The 14,286-nt window shown below is 45.1% G+C and overlaps 1 pseudogene; it reads left to right on the top strand.

Moving 5' to 3' along the window:
- The first annotated feature begins 8,038 nt into the window (after positions 1-8,038).
- On the top strand, positions 8,039-13,553 carry LOC112239685 (annotated as a pseudogene).
- Positions 13,554-14,286: the final 733 nt, after the last annotated feature.

The following is a 14,286-nucleotide window of genomic DNA, read 5'->3' as shown; positions in this document are numbered from 1 at the left end:
GATTTTATGTAAGGACATTCAGAGAAATGTTGTCATTTCATTCCCTGGGTGACCCTGTGACTTGTTAGGCAGAAAGGAGGACATTGTTAAGATAAACATCTCAGTGAACAAAAGAAGACAAGTAAAATACAGAAACCTGAGCTTTCTATGGACTTTGTAAATGAAGGAGAAGAGCTGAAGAAATCTGAAGGGTATTTTGGATCTGGAAGTCCACTGCACTGTTGACCAATTTTAATGATCTAAAGACACTGTTGACCGTTTAATTAACTAAATGACACTGTTGACGGTTTTAATGCACTAAAAGATACTGTTGACCCTTTTAATTAACTGAACCACACTGTTGACTATTTTTAATGATCTAAAGGACACTGTTGACCAATTTTAATTAACTAAAGGACACTGTTGACCTTTTTAATGATCTAAACAACACTGTTGGCTGTTTTAATGCACTAAACGAAACTGTTGACCGTTTTAATGAACTACAGAGGACCTTGCTGCTTCCGTGAAGGACAGAGAGCTATGGCATGCCATCTTTTGGAGCATTGCGTCACCATACGCAGTCAGCCAAAGACTGCCTGGATCTGTATCCACAGAACACAGTGTTGATGTGCAGCAGTGTTCTTGTATGTCATGTGGCACAGTGTACAGAGAGAAGAACAAGGAGGTGTGGCTTGCCCTCCAACACCTCTCTGTCTGACCCCAATACGTTGGCCCCTGTGGGGCATGTTAGACACCGTACTACCATCCCCTGAGACTGTGTTCCTGGTGTCAGTACATGGGGCATGTTAGATACCGTACTACCATCCCCTGAGACTGTGTTCCTGGTGTCAGTACATGGGGCATGTTAGATACCGTACTACCATCCCCTGAGACTGTGTTCCTGGTGTCAGTACATGGGGCATGTTAGACACCGTACTACCATCCCCTGAGACTGTGTTCCTGGTGTCAGTACATGGGGCATGTTAGATACCATACTACCATCCCCTGAGACTGTGTTCCTGGTGTCAGTACATGGGGCATGTTAGATACCATACTACCATCCCCTGAGACTGTGTTCCTGGTGTCAGTACATGGGGCATGTTAGATACCGTACTACCATCCCCTGAGACTGTGTTCCTGGTGTCAGTACATGGGGCATGTTAGATACCATACTACCATCCCCTGAGACTGTGTTCCTGGTGTCAGTACATGGGGCATGTTAGATACCATACTACCATCCCCTGAGACTGTGTTCCTGGTGTCAGTACATGGGGCATGTTAGATACCTTACTACCATCCCCTGAGACTGTGTTCCTGGTGTCAGTACATGGGGCATGTTAGATACCGTACTACCATCCCCTGAGACTGTGTTCATGGTGTCAGTACATGGGGCATGTTAGATACCGTACTACCATCCCCTGAGACTGTGTTCCTGGTGTCAGTACATGGGGCATGTTAGATACCGTACTACCATCCCCTGAGACTGTGTTCCTGGTGTCAGTACATGGGGCATGTTAGATACCATACTACCATCCCCTGAGACTGTGTTCCTGGTGTCAGTACATGGGGCATTTTAGATACCGTACTACCATCCCCTGAGACTGTGTTCCTGGTGTCAGTACATGGGGCATGTTAGATACCGTACTACCATCCCCCTGAGACTGTGTTCCTGGTGTCAGTACATGGGGCATGTTAGATACCGTACTACCATCCCCTGAGACTGTGTTCCTGGTGTCAGTACATGGGGCATGTTAGATACCGTACTACCATCCCCTGAGACTGTGTTCCTGGTGTCAATACATGGGGCATGTTAGATACCGTACTACCATCCCCTGAGAATGTGTTCCTGGTGTCAGTAGATGGGGCATGTTAGATACCGTACTACCATCCCCTGGGCCTGTGCTCCTAGTGCCAGTGCATTTGTTAAGGACAGGATTTTTACATACATGAGCATATGGTAATTTGTTTGTATTTGTTTATTAATCCATTAGACATAGGCCGGGATTCAATAGAAGATGCGTTTTAACACGGTGCACCATAACAGGTTTTTAAAGGTAATTTACTTTAGCCTGCATACGCAGCTTTTACAATGAATGCGATCTCCGTGAACTTCTGGGAAAATGCCTTTAAAAAGCACATTGTCGGCTGTATAGTGAGTGCTATAACGCGCCTTGCGTAGAATCCCAGCCAAGGTGTCAAATCCATAGTTTTGTATAGATACTTCCATTGTTGATGGAGATAATGTATCAAATTTGTAGGGTGGTTATGAGTCATAGTCAGGCTGCCTCCACTTCGCTACAATATTACCATTATTTGTGCATTACCAGTTCTCTGCTATTAAGGCATTTTTTGTACCTGTTGATTGGTTTGGCTCGGTCATTCATCTTGCTATGCATTGTTCCATTTTGTACCAGTACATTTGTTTACACACAGTATGCCAGGTCAACCACTTTCAGTTTGGTTCACTGATAAAGGAGGCCAATTAATTATTTTCATTGAAAGTTGACGCTATGTGAGAATGTTCAACTAAACACGTATTGAGTGGATTTTAATGTTTCGAGAGGTAAACCTCACACACAGTTAAATCCATTGTCATAGTTATTTTTCTGCTGATTTTCTGATACAGTATATAGATGTCCAGCGTACAGGTTAACCATGTTACACTATGGACGTTTCCTTACTAATTGGTACATGTCAAATTTCGGCTAGAAGGTTGGCTGTATGGTTACACATGTTGGTTTGGCATGATGCTAATGTAACTGTCCAGTGAAAATCTCACTTTAAAAGTTCATATTCTGTTAACTCATACCCAAATAATGTTGTTGACTCATCTTATGCTATTATTTGTGGCCAAAGCATACATTTGAGAAAAAAAAACACTTAAAAACTCCACCTCAAACAGACCGTTTGAAAAAAATGCTTGCTATTTCCTCATAGAGGATGATGTCATCCTCCTAAGGAGGATGAGCTGGCCAATCAGCGGTCTACTAGCATTCCTATTTTTAATGATTGGTATATGGCAACACCGTTGTGTTGTTGGGGTACGGCTGCACCGTTGTGTTGTTGGGGTACGGCGCACCGTTGTGTTGTTGGGGTACGGCTGCACCGTTGTGTTGTTGGGGTACGGCCGCACCGTTGTGTTGTGGGGTACGTCGCACCGTTGTGTTGTTGGGGCACGGCCGCACCGTTGTGTTGTTGGGTTACGGCCGCACCGTTGTGTTGTCGGGTACCGCACCGTGTTGTCGGGGTTGTTGGGGGGGTGCGGCCGCACCGTTGTGTTGTTGGGGTACGGCACCGTTGTGTTGTTGGGGTACGGCTGCACCGTTGTGTTGTTGGGGTACGGCTGCACCGTTGTGTTGTTGGGGTACGGCCGCACCGTTGTGTTGTTGGGGTACGGCTGCACCGTTGTGTTGTTGGGGTACGGCCGCACCGTTGTGTTGTTGGGGTACGGCTGCACCGTTGTGTTGTTGGGGTACGGCCGCACCGTTGTGTTGTTGGGGTACGGCCGCACCGTTGTGTTGTTGGGGTACGGCTGCACCGTTGTGTTGTTGGGGGCCGCACCGTTGTGTTGTTGGGGCGGCTGCACCGTTGTGTTGTTGGGGTACGGCCGCACCGTTGTGTTGTTGGGGTACGGCTGCACCGTTGTGTTGTTGGGGTACGGCCGCACCGTTGTGTTGTTGGGGTACGGCTGCACCGTTGTGTTGTTGGGGTACGGCCGCACCGTTGTGTTGTTGGGGTACGGCCGCACCGTTGTGTTGTTGGGGTACGGCTGCACCATTCCAACACAGAAAAAGCTGCTGTTTAACATGTTTAATTAAAACATTTAGGAAGGAAAAGTATATACACTCATTATATTGTAATTCAATATAGGTCCTATTTCATAGAAACCTGGAACACTGATATTACTCTAATCCATTTCATGAAACTACACAAGTCTTGAATTTTAGGCAGGTAATATGTTCTGCTTTTTCTCGTGGTTATGGGGACATGTGCCTTTTCTGTACGATGATGTCATTTTCTGGAAACTATTTCTGTCCATTTAGATTAAAGGACCCGTTTTGTCTGAAGAGCACCCATAGAGGCTAAAAGTTCTCTCTATTGCCTCTAACCATCATTGTAGTCTTCAATCTGCGCTGTATGTCTATGGAATGTTCTGTATGTCTCTGTTCTGATCATGTGACGAAGTCTTCCCAATTATATTGTATGTGTCATTGGTTTTGGTGGTGGATTTTATCAGATGCACTTGAAACCTACACAATGTCCACATTGAATGCCTCATTTTTTAAAAGATCAAACAGTGTTTTTAAATAAACAAATATACTAATATGTCCTTCTCTGCATTGTGTATGTGAAGCTGCAACAGACAGGACTCTGACTGAGGCAGGCCGCTCCAGGATCTAGGATCAGCTTCCCTACTACAATCATAGCCTTAACCAGTAGTGGGGAGCAACTTCACCCTGCACCCGACCTGGCAGTAATTCTCCTTAACTTCCTCACCCTGCACCCGACCTGGCAGTAATTCTCCTTAACTTCCTCACCCTGCACCCGACCTCGGCAGACCGACTCTCCTAACTTCCTCACCCTGCACCCGACCTGGCAGTAATTCTCCTTAACTTCCTCACCCTGCACCCGACCGACCTGGCAGTAATTCTCCTTAACTTCCTCACCCTGCACCCGACCGACCTGGGAGTACTCTCACCCTCACCCTGCACCCGACCTGGGAGTAATTCCTGCACCCGACCTGGCAGTAATTCTCCTTAACTTCCTCACCCTGCACCCGACCCGGCAGTAATTCTCCTTAACTTCCTCACCCTGCACCCGACCTGGCAGTAATTCTCCTTAACTTCCTCACCCTGCACCCGACCGACCTGGCAGTACCTGGCAGTAATTCTCCTTAACTTCCTCACCCTGCACCCGACCCGGCAGTAATTCTCCTTAACTTCCTCACCCTGCACCCGACCCGGCAGTAATTCTCCTTAACTTCCTCACCCTGCACCCGACCTGGCAGTAATTCTCCTTAACTTCCTCACCCTGCACCCGACCGACCTGGCAGTAATTCTCCTTAACTCTCACCCTGCACCCGACCGACCCGGCAGTAATTCTCCTTAACTTCCTCACCCTGCACCCGACCCGGCAGTAATTCTCCTTAACTTCCTCACCCTGCACCCAACCTGGCAGTAATTCTCCTTAACTTCCTCACCCTGCACCCGACCGACCTGGGAGTAATTCTCCTTCGTCAACCTGCATCCCGATTCTCTGTCCTTTCCCCCGAAGTGTGTAATTGTGCACTCCTCATGCATGTACATGCATTTTCACAAAATGAATGATGCCAACCTTCAGTTTTAAATCCATGAAGGGAAATAAACTAGAGCACACTTCCAGAAAAATGAAAATTGGGATGTAGGAAGAGAGGGATAGGGGAAACAATGGGATCAGAGGTTATGGGTCATTTAAGTAAACTGAGGCCAGAGATCGTTCCCACTGATTAATATGTGCACAGTAGGTAAGGACTGTTTTGTCAATCAAGGATATTATTGAGTCATTTTCCAGGTATGCATTAAATTACAACTAACTGATCACAACATGAGCTTGGATTTTTGGTCATAACCGGTCATTGTACCTGACTTCACAGACATTCCCATCCAATGTTCTGCCATTCTTTTTCTATGCCAGACTTACTCTCATTGTTTACAACGGCTCTATATCCAGACAATCTAATTCCTGTTTACATTTCCTGTTTATATTGAATCTAGCCTAGTCTGGATCTAAAATGAATTGTTCCATTTCAACAAAAGTGAAACAGAGCAAATTAGTCAGGCTGAAACGAGCCCCTCCCGAGCTGTATTTGTATATGAAAGACAAATGTGTGTTTGTTAGATTTCCAAAATGTCAAAATAATTCTGTTACCAGCTCAGTCTCTCACTACATTATTGTAAGATAAGTTGTAGTATGGTTATAAATAGTTGCAGGAAGGGTGCGGTGGGAACATAATGTTGTCTAGAAACATCCTAAACAGAAGAAACACTAGGTAAGGCCTGGTCACTGTGGTTCCTTGACTTCCTTTAACTTTGCATTACATTAGTGATATAGTTTCTCCAGACATTGGATGACTCTTCTGTGATCATGTCAACCATAACGGCATCTGAAAACCCTTTTATCTCAATGTATGTCCGTTTGTTAGTTATTCTCCTTCATCTACTGTGAACATATGATAACGTTAGAGTAGGACCAGTCATTCCAAACACATTGTTATGACTCCTGAAAAGCTCACTTTTCAGTGATGCGGGTTTCTCCAGGATGTTGACATTCCAGTTTTCACAGATTATATTGCAGAAGACAGTCATCCCAGCTGACCCAGATCATCTTTGTTGATACAACAGTATTTTTTCTACGAAATGCTATTAGACAACAACTTTGGAATTGCCACGTCTGGGATGTCCTATGAGGGGAGTGTGGCTGTACAGTAATGATTTCATGATTCATAATAATTATTATTATTTTGGGGCTTATATTGTATTTGTCCTGTTATTTGTCCTGTTAAAACAGAGATCTCCACATTCCTTGCTCAATACCCACTTCCCCCTTCTCTCCACTCAAACCAACTCCGCCTTCCCTGAACCCAACTGAATGAGGGAGGAGAGAGAGAAAAGGAGAGAAAGAGAGACAAGGGAGGAGTGTAACAAGAGGAGGCTCCTGCTGCTGCCGCTGACTCACACGGATACAGTTATTAAGGCGCGGTCCTCAGTTCTGTTCTTGTCTTCTCACTACATTATCTGGAGTTAGGAGCTGGACAGAGAGTTAGAGAGGAGACTTTCAGAGAGACAGTCTTAGGGTGTGAGAGTTAGGGAGCTGGACAGAGAGTTAGAGAGGAGACTTTCAGAGAGACAGTCTTAGGGTGTGAGAGTTAGGGAGCTGGACAGAGAGTTAGAGAGGAGACTTTCAGAGAGACAGTCTTAGGGTGTGAGAGTTAGGGTGAGAGTGAAAGAAAGACAGAGAGCGAGAAAGTGTTTTTGAGAGAGATAGAGAGAGAGAAAGCGACTTACTGAGCGAGAGAATAGGAATTATAAGAGTAGTGAGGCCTGTATAGGATGTCATGATAAACTAAGATGTGAAGAAAGATCTGCACCGTCTGCCTGTTCAGGCCCAGAGACCCAGACAGAGGCCCAGCAGTCACACCCTGCAGCCTGAAGTAGAGAGGAGAGAGTGAGGGGAGATACTGTGTCTTGGCACACCAGCAACACACAGGACATCCACTAACCAGAGAAAGAGAACATGGAGACCCTCATCATCAAGAATGAAGAGAATACAGAAGAGACTCATCCCACAACTGGAAGCAAAGATGTCACCACATCCATGATAAACATGTGGGACCTGAACCTAAACCAGGAACAAGAGGACAAGACGATAAACCAGGGAGAACACCCAGCCTCAGAACCAGGAACAAGAGGACAACAACAACGCACGATAAACCAGGGAGAACACCCAGCCTCAGAACCAGGAACAAGAGGACCCAACAACAACGCACGATAAACCAGGGCAGAACACCCAGCCCCAGAACCAGGAACAAGAGGACACAACAACAACGCACGATAAACCAGGGGAGAACACCCAGCCTCAGAACCCGGAAGAGGACCCAACAACAACGCACGATAAGCCAGGGGAGAACACCCAGCCTCAGAACCAGGAACAAGAGGACCCAACAACAACGCACATGGGCAGAACACCCAGCCCCAGAACCAGGAACAAGAGGACACAACAACAACGCACGATAAACCAGGGAACACCCAGCCTCAGAACCAGGAACAAGAGGACCCAACAACAACGCACGATAAGCCAGGGGAGAACACCCAGCCTCAGAACCAGGAACAAGAGGACCCAACAACAACGAGATAAACCAGGGCAGAACACCCAGCCCCAGAACCAGGAACAAGAGGACACAAATAACAACGCACGATAAGCACCCAGCCTCAGAACCAGGAACAAGAACACAACAACGCAATCGTTAAACCAGCCACCCAGCCTCAGACAATCTCTAGCGGGTTTACTGTCACCCCAGAAGATGTGCTGTGTGACTCCTGCACGAGATCCGTGCCGGGCCCAGAAGTCCTGCCTCACCTGCCTGGTGTCGTACTGCGAGGCCCACCTCAGACCCCACCTGGAGAACCAGAGGTTCCAGAATCACCGACTGGTGGAGCCCTTACAGGACATCGAGTGTCACACCTGTGAGGAGCACCGGCTACCGCTTGAACTATACTGCCTGACGGACGGCTGCGGTGTGTGTGTGTGCTGCGAGTGTGAGGGACAGGGGCATCTGGGGCACAGTACTGTACCTGTAGAGGAGGCTCGAAGACAGATCCAGGTATTGGTAACATTTATATTTTACCAGTGGAGGCTGGTAGAGGGGGAACTAGGGAGGACTGGATTCTTTGTAATGGCTGAGCCTGTCCTCCCCTTTCTCTCTCCACCAGCCTCCACTGATACATACAGACACACCACACACTTCCATTTCACAGACAGTGAGTGATAACTGTATGAGTGCTCCCTTTTCTCTGGCATGGACATGTTGTTTTGGGTTGTTCCACGAAAACACTGCCTTTTGCATCCCTTTGATATTTTAAGTAGACATTGTGCACCAATATTACATTTTAAAAGATTGTTATATTAAATGAAGTGTCCTTTAATATAGAACACATGGAGAATTCAATAAATCTTTAATATGAATATAATCTTGATTACCCAGAAGGGGAATTCTCGCAAAAACGATTTGTTAAAGTGCCAAAATTAACAATTTTGACATGTCACCCTTGCACCCGCTGTGACTTCTGGGAAGATTTGAACACACTTAACCCCAACATTCAGCATCATTGTAAAGCCCTGGTTATGTTGATGACAAAGTCTTGTCTGGAGATGATTATTTATTTCATGTGATTAGTGATTAATTTATGTCGGCCCTCATTTTAAGGTCAACCCTGTTACGTGAACTGAACTCTCGATTTAATATGGTGAAACTATTCAAGAGGAAATGGTCTCCCCCGTTACGTTCAACTCTGTTGCCTTATTTGGCACTCAGCAGTAGAAACAATAATAAAGTATTTCCACCCCTGGTTCAGTACAAAGCTGAAGGATGGGCCCGGAGAAATAAAACCACTCTCAGATTCAAAGGACTGACCATCAATGATATGAAAATTATAGTTTTAAACATGTTTCGAGGCTAATTAGTGTGTTTACATTTACTTTGTTTACAAACATTGCAGTAAAACAAGCTTATATTTTGGGTTCTGATGGGGCAATACGACAGTTGAACTAAGCTAATAAAACATTTATAAGTTATATTCTTCAAGAATCAATGGGTACATATAATTAATTTATAAGTAAAAAAAATGGCTTCAGCAACTGCCGATTGCCCCTTTCATAGGTACTTCCCGTTGTCTTTTTTTAACCTCTTGAGATGGGAAAACTAGTTTTGTTTTAAGTTATTTCTGACAGAATGTTAAAATTTGGTAAAACCAAACTTTTTCTTTTTTTCCCAAGTTACATTTCTCAAAAGGCACGGTTGTTGTTTTGAAGTCCAAAAACTCCAAAACTGTCTAGTGATCCAGGACACGATGTAGGGAGCATAGGATAAGGAGTCTCCAGGGCATGAGTTTTTATTTGTTTATCACAAGACTTCAGTACGTTTCTCTGTGATAAGAAACCTTCTGTGTGACATGTGATACGTACAGCCTGCCCATTGTTCTCTTCCAATAGGTGGCCCTCTCAAAGCTACTGTAGTAATAAAGCAAATGCATTCTATTGGGCTATGCTGGTAACCTGGCACTGGTCCCGTGTGTGTGTGTGTGTGTGTGTGTGTGTGTGTGTGTGTGTGTGTGTGTGTGTGTGTGTGTGTGTGTGTGTGTGTGTGATCGTCTATAGACAGAGCTGCAGAAGAAACAAGGGGACATTATGAAGACCGTCTCAGTGGCAGAGAATTCCATTGGCAAGCTACAGAGCAACACTGCATCCATAGAGGTTTTTCACTACACCAGCGTTACTTTGACCATTTCCTCTGATCTTAATGAACCTTAAACACACAGCTGATACAACTACACCTCCTCTCCTTTAAAAAAAAAGTATGTCACACATTCTCTCCATACATTCTTTCCCCACGTTCGCATATTGTTCATTTATCACTTAAAACATTACCCTGGGATCTTATTGAACCTCGAAACATACAGCTGATACATGCATTTACTAAGTACTTCCATTCCTCCTCTTCTCTTTATCACATATTCTGTCCATCTTTCTCTCCCCAGAGCTCGGTGGCAGGGTAAATGTAGAGCAGATGGAGCAGCAGTTCTATCTGCTGCAAGGCCGTAGAAGAGGCCAGGAGGAGGGCCACGGAGGTCTCTGGAGGGGAGCAGAGGCAGGCGCCTCAGCCAGGCCGAGGGCATCCAGGCCCACCTGAGCAGAAGAGCCAAGAGCTGAAGAAGACCCTGGCCAGAGTGGAGAGACTCTTCAGGAACAAGAGGGACGTAGACTTCCTGCAGGTGAGAGACTGGGGCTCCGGGGGTGAAACCTATCCTATGTACAGACCTTGGATCTCCTCCAACCTTAACCATTAGTGGGAAAAATGCTAAACTGACCCAAGATCAGCGTTTAGGCCCGGGGGCAACTTTAGAGTGCACCAGAGAGGGTTGGGTTTAATTCCATTTCAGTTCAGTAAATTCAGGAATTAAACTCAAATTTGTAGGAAAGCATTGATGAAAATGAACTGACTGAATTTAAATTGAATTGACCCCAATCCCTGGTGAGTGTCACACATGAAATGAAATGAAACAGAACGCATGCAGCTAGTGTTGTTGCTGAAAAGCACAATATCAACCTGCTGCCTTCAAGTCTCCTGTGTCATGATACTGTGAGAGGTATTTTATGAATTTTTTTTACATTCTATTGGTTGATGCTGCGTTGAATATTTATTGACAAGACATTTCAGCTTAAAATGTTGAATTAATTTGTAAAAGTTTGAAAAACATAATTCCACTTTGATATTATGAGGTATTGTTTGTAGGCCAGTGACAAAAGAATGGAATTTAAATTCAGGCTGTAACACAATGTGGAAAAAGTCATGGGTACTTTCTGAAGGCACATGTATTTTATAGGTTGATGGTGTATATTGCATCACACTGCAGTGTTTGGAGATGTATTTATTTTACTAGGCAAGTTTAAGAACAAATTCTTATTTTCAGTGGCAAGCCTGTTCAGGGGCAGAACAAACAGATAAGAACCTTGTCAGCTCAGGGATTTGAACTTGCAACCTTTTTGGTTACTAGACCAACGCTCTAACCACTAGGCTACCCTGCCGCCCCCCTGACTGCTCAGGATAGGACTCATTCTGAGCCCTATCCTGAGAGGACTAATATCTTAGCCTTTGCCTCAGCTTTCCCCTATGATCTGTTAAATATTGTCTCGGTCAGTAATTTTGACTCGTCTCGGTCAGCGGTTTTGTAATGTTGACAGTGTCCACAGTGTGAGGGGAAGTGACAGGTGGGAGGAGCTATAGGACAGGATCACTGTCATGACTGGAATGGAAGTTAGTGGTTTCCATATGTTTCATGTGTTTGATACTTTCCATTGATTTCATTCCAGCCATTAGAATTAGCCCGTCCTCCTATAGCTCCTCCCACCAGCCTCCGCTGCTTACCATAGACACTTCATTTAGATTTTGAAAGGATTTGATAGGTATTAACAGTATAGCCAAGAACCTACCAAGTCTATTCAAGGGAAAGCAATACTACCATATTGCCTTAACCTATCTGAAATGTCTCGGGGTAGAGGTTTGTATTATTTCTGGTCGGAGTCCTATTGTGCATCCCAAATGGCACCTAGTTCCCATATAGTGCACTGCTTTATAGTACACTACTTTCATGCTGTGATGGAGCAGCAGTAGTGCACTATAAAGGGCATAGGGTGTCATTTGGGAAGCAGATATAGCTGTCTTAGTAGTGTGACAGTAGTGTGAGTGGCTCCTCCTGCTGGTGAATGTAGGAATACTCTGAGTGGAAGACGGGGGCTGTGGATGTCTGTCTGCCTGGGCTCTACGTCGGCCTCACAGATCGCCTGGCCTCCTTCAGCTGCCTGCTCACTGAGTCCACCCAGGAACTGTGTGACCAGCTCAAGGCTACCTACAGGGACAAACTGAAGGACATCTGCAGGACTGGTGATGAGTGTACACATTTTAACCAGGGCTGTGTTCATTAGGCACCAAACACAACAAAACTATAGAAGCCTGGAAAAACTGCTCATGTTCCTTTGTTTGTTTTTGTTGTTGACATATGCTGTTTCATGACATAATGAAACGACCCGAAGTTGTTAGTGTAAAAGAGAATATTCTCCCAATGACTTAGCTAAATAAAAGTTAAATAACTAGTTGGATAAGTAACCATAGTCTTCCCAATGCATTGTATTATAGAGAGTTCTCTATGTAGTACCTGGAGGATAACTTATCTTTCTCCTACACTGACCTACAGAGAAACTGGGCATTACAACCATGGTCCATCCCAAGATGTCAAAGTCTTTTTCACTGCCTGAGCCTGAGATGCGAGACGACTTCCTCACGTGTAAGATGTCTTTTTTTATTGCATTAGCAACCATTTCTAATTTGATTTGCATAGCTAGTGCTCTTCACAATGAGCTAACCCTTTGAGAAATAGCCTGACTTGGTGTAACCTTTCACATGTGTTATAGCGACTGAGGTAGCCTTTGAATAAGTATGTGTGTGTTTGTATTGTCCCTGCATGTGTCCTGTGCTGGCGACAAATCCATTTTCCCCTCTGACGATTAATAAAGTTTATTCAATTAAATGTGTCTACTTGACAGATGCCAGCAGTCTGACCTTTGACCCAGACACTGTCCACAAGTTCCTGAGACTAACCGAAGACGACAGGAAGGTGACCAACACCACGCCCTGGCAGCACAGCTACCCAGACACGCCCGAACGCTTCGAGTACTGGCGCCAGGTGATGACCTCAGAGAGCCTCTACCTGGGCCGACACTACTTTGAGGCAGAGCTGAGTGGGGAGGGCATGCACGTGGGACTCACCTACAAGAGCATCGACCGGAAAGGCGTGAGAGAGGCAGCTGCATCACAGGAAATGACTTCTCGTGGAGCCTCGGAAGGGAGGGGCGGAGCTTTTCCACTTGGCATGCTGATATGGAGGCGGTCGTGGAAGCCACAAGTGTGTTCACGAGAATCGGCGTCTACATCGACTTTGACTCAGGCTCATTAGCTTTCTATGGTGTGACTGACATCGCTATGACACTCCTCTACAGGTACAAGGCTGAGTTCATGGAGCCCTGTATCCTACTGTCTGGCTCTCAAAGAAGGACAGTGTGGTTTTATTGGTTGGTCCTAAGGACCCCCCACTAATGAAGAGCTCAACTCTGCCTGCCACCCCCATCACTCCCATGGAAACATCAGCTCCTGTCAGTCCAGAATCATAATACTTTGACTGCAGAAGTGTAGTTAGGTTAGAGAGGCGGACCAGTACACATTTCTGTTTCTCACAAATACAATAAAGTATCTATTCTATTCATAAGCAGTTGCCTTAAGTGACTGATACTGTACTTATTTTACAGGACACAGCATCAAGTATCACAAGACAACAGACAGGGACTTTACAGGGGGTATCTGCACTCATCCAGGACCTATATACTAGGCGGTGTCAGAGGAAGGCCAAAAAATTCTCCAGATTCCAGTCACCCAACTCATAGACTGTTCTCTCTACTACCGCACAGCAAGCGGTACCGAGCGCTGTCTAGGTCCAAAAGGCTCCTTTAACAGCTTCTACCCCAAGCTATAAGACTGCTCAAATAGCCACCCAGACGTTTTTACACTGCTGCTACTCGCTGTTTATTATCTATGTACAAAATTACCTCCGACTAACCTGTACCCCTGCACATTGACTTGGTACCGGTACCCCTATATACAGCCCTGTTATTGTTATGTAATTTTATTGTGTTACTTTTGATTTAACTTTTTACTTAAGTTTATTTTAGTAAATATTTTCTTAACTCTATTACTTGAACTGCATTGTTGGTTAAGGGCTTTGTAAGCAAGCATTTTCACAGTAAGGTCTGGACCTGTTGTATTCAGCGCATGTGACAAATATAATTTGATTTGATATAGAACAAAACATGACACTGAGGGATTGAGTAATAACTTTTAACTGCCCTTTTTATTGGAACAGGTTAGCAAGTGACTGACTTGCTAACTACTGTGGTTGGTCTTTCATATGCAAAAACATACTATGTTTATTTGACATTGTGCTG

The sequence above is a fragment of the Oncorhynchus tshawytscha genome, unplaced genomic scaffold (assembly GCF_018296145.1).
Source record: "Oncorhynchus tshawytscha isolate Ot180627B unplaced genomic scaffold, Otsh_v2.0 Un_contig_12287_pilon_pilon, whole genome shotgun sequence".
Classification (NCBI taxonomy): Eukaryota; Metazoa; Chordata; class Actinopteri; order Salmoniformes; family Salmonidae; genus Oncorhynchus; species Oncorhynchus tshawytscha.
Note: the sequence above shows the minus strand (reverse complement) of the source record. Positions and strands in the feature narration are given on the sequence as shown.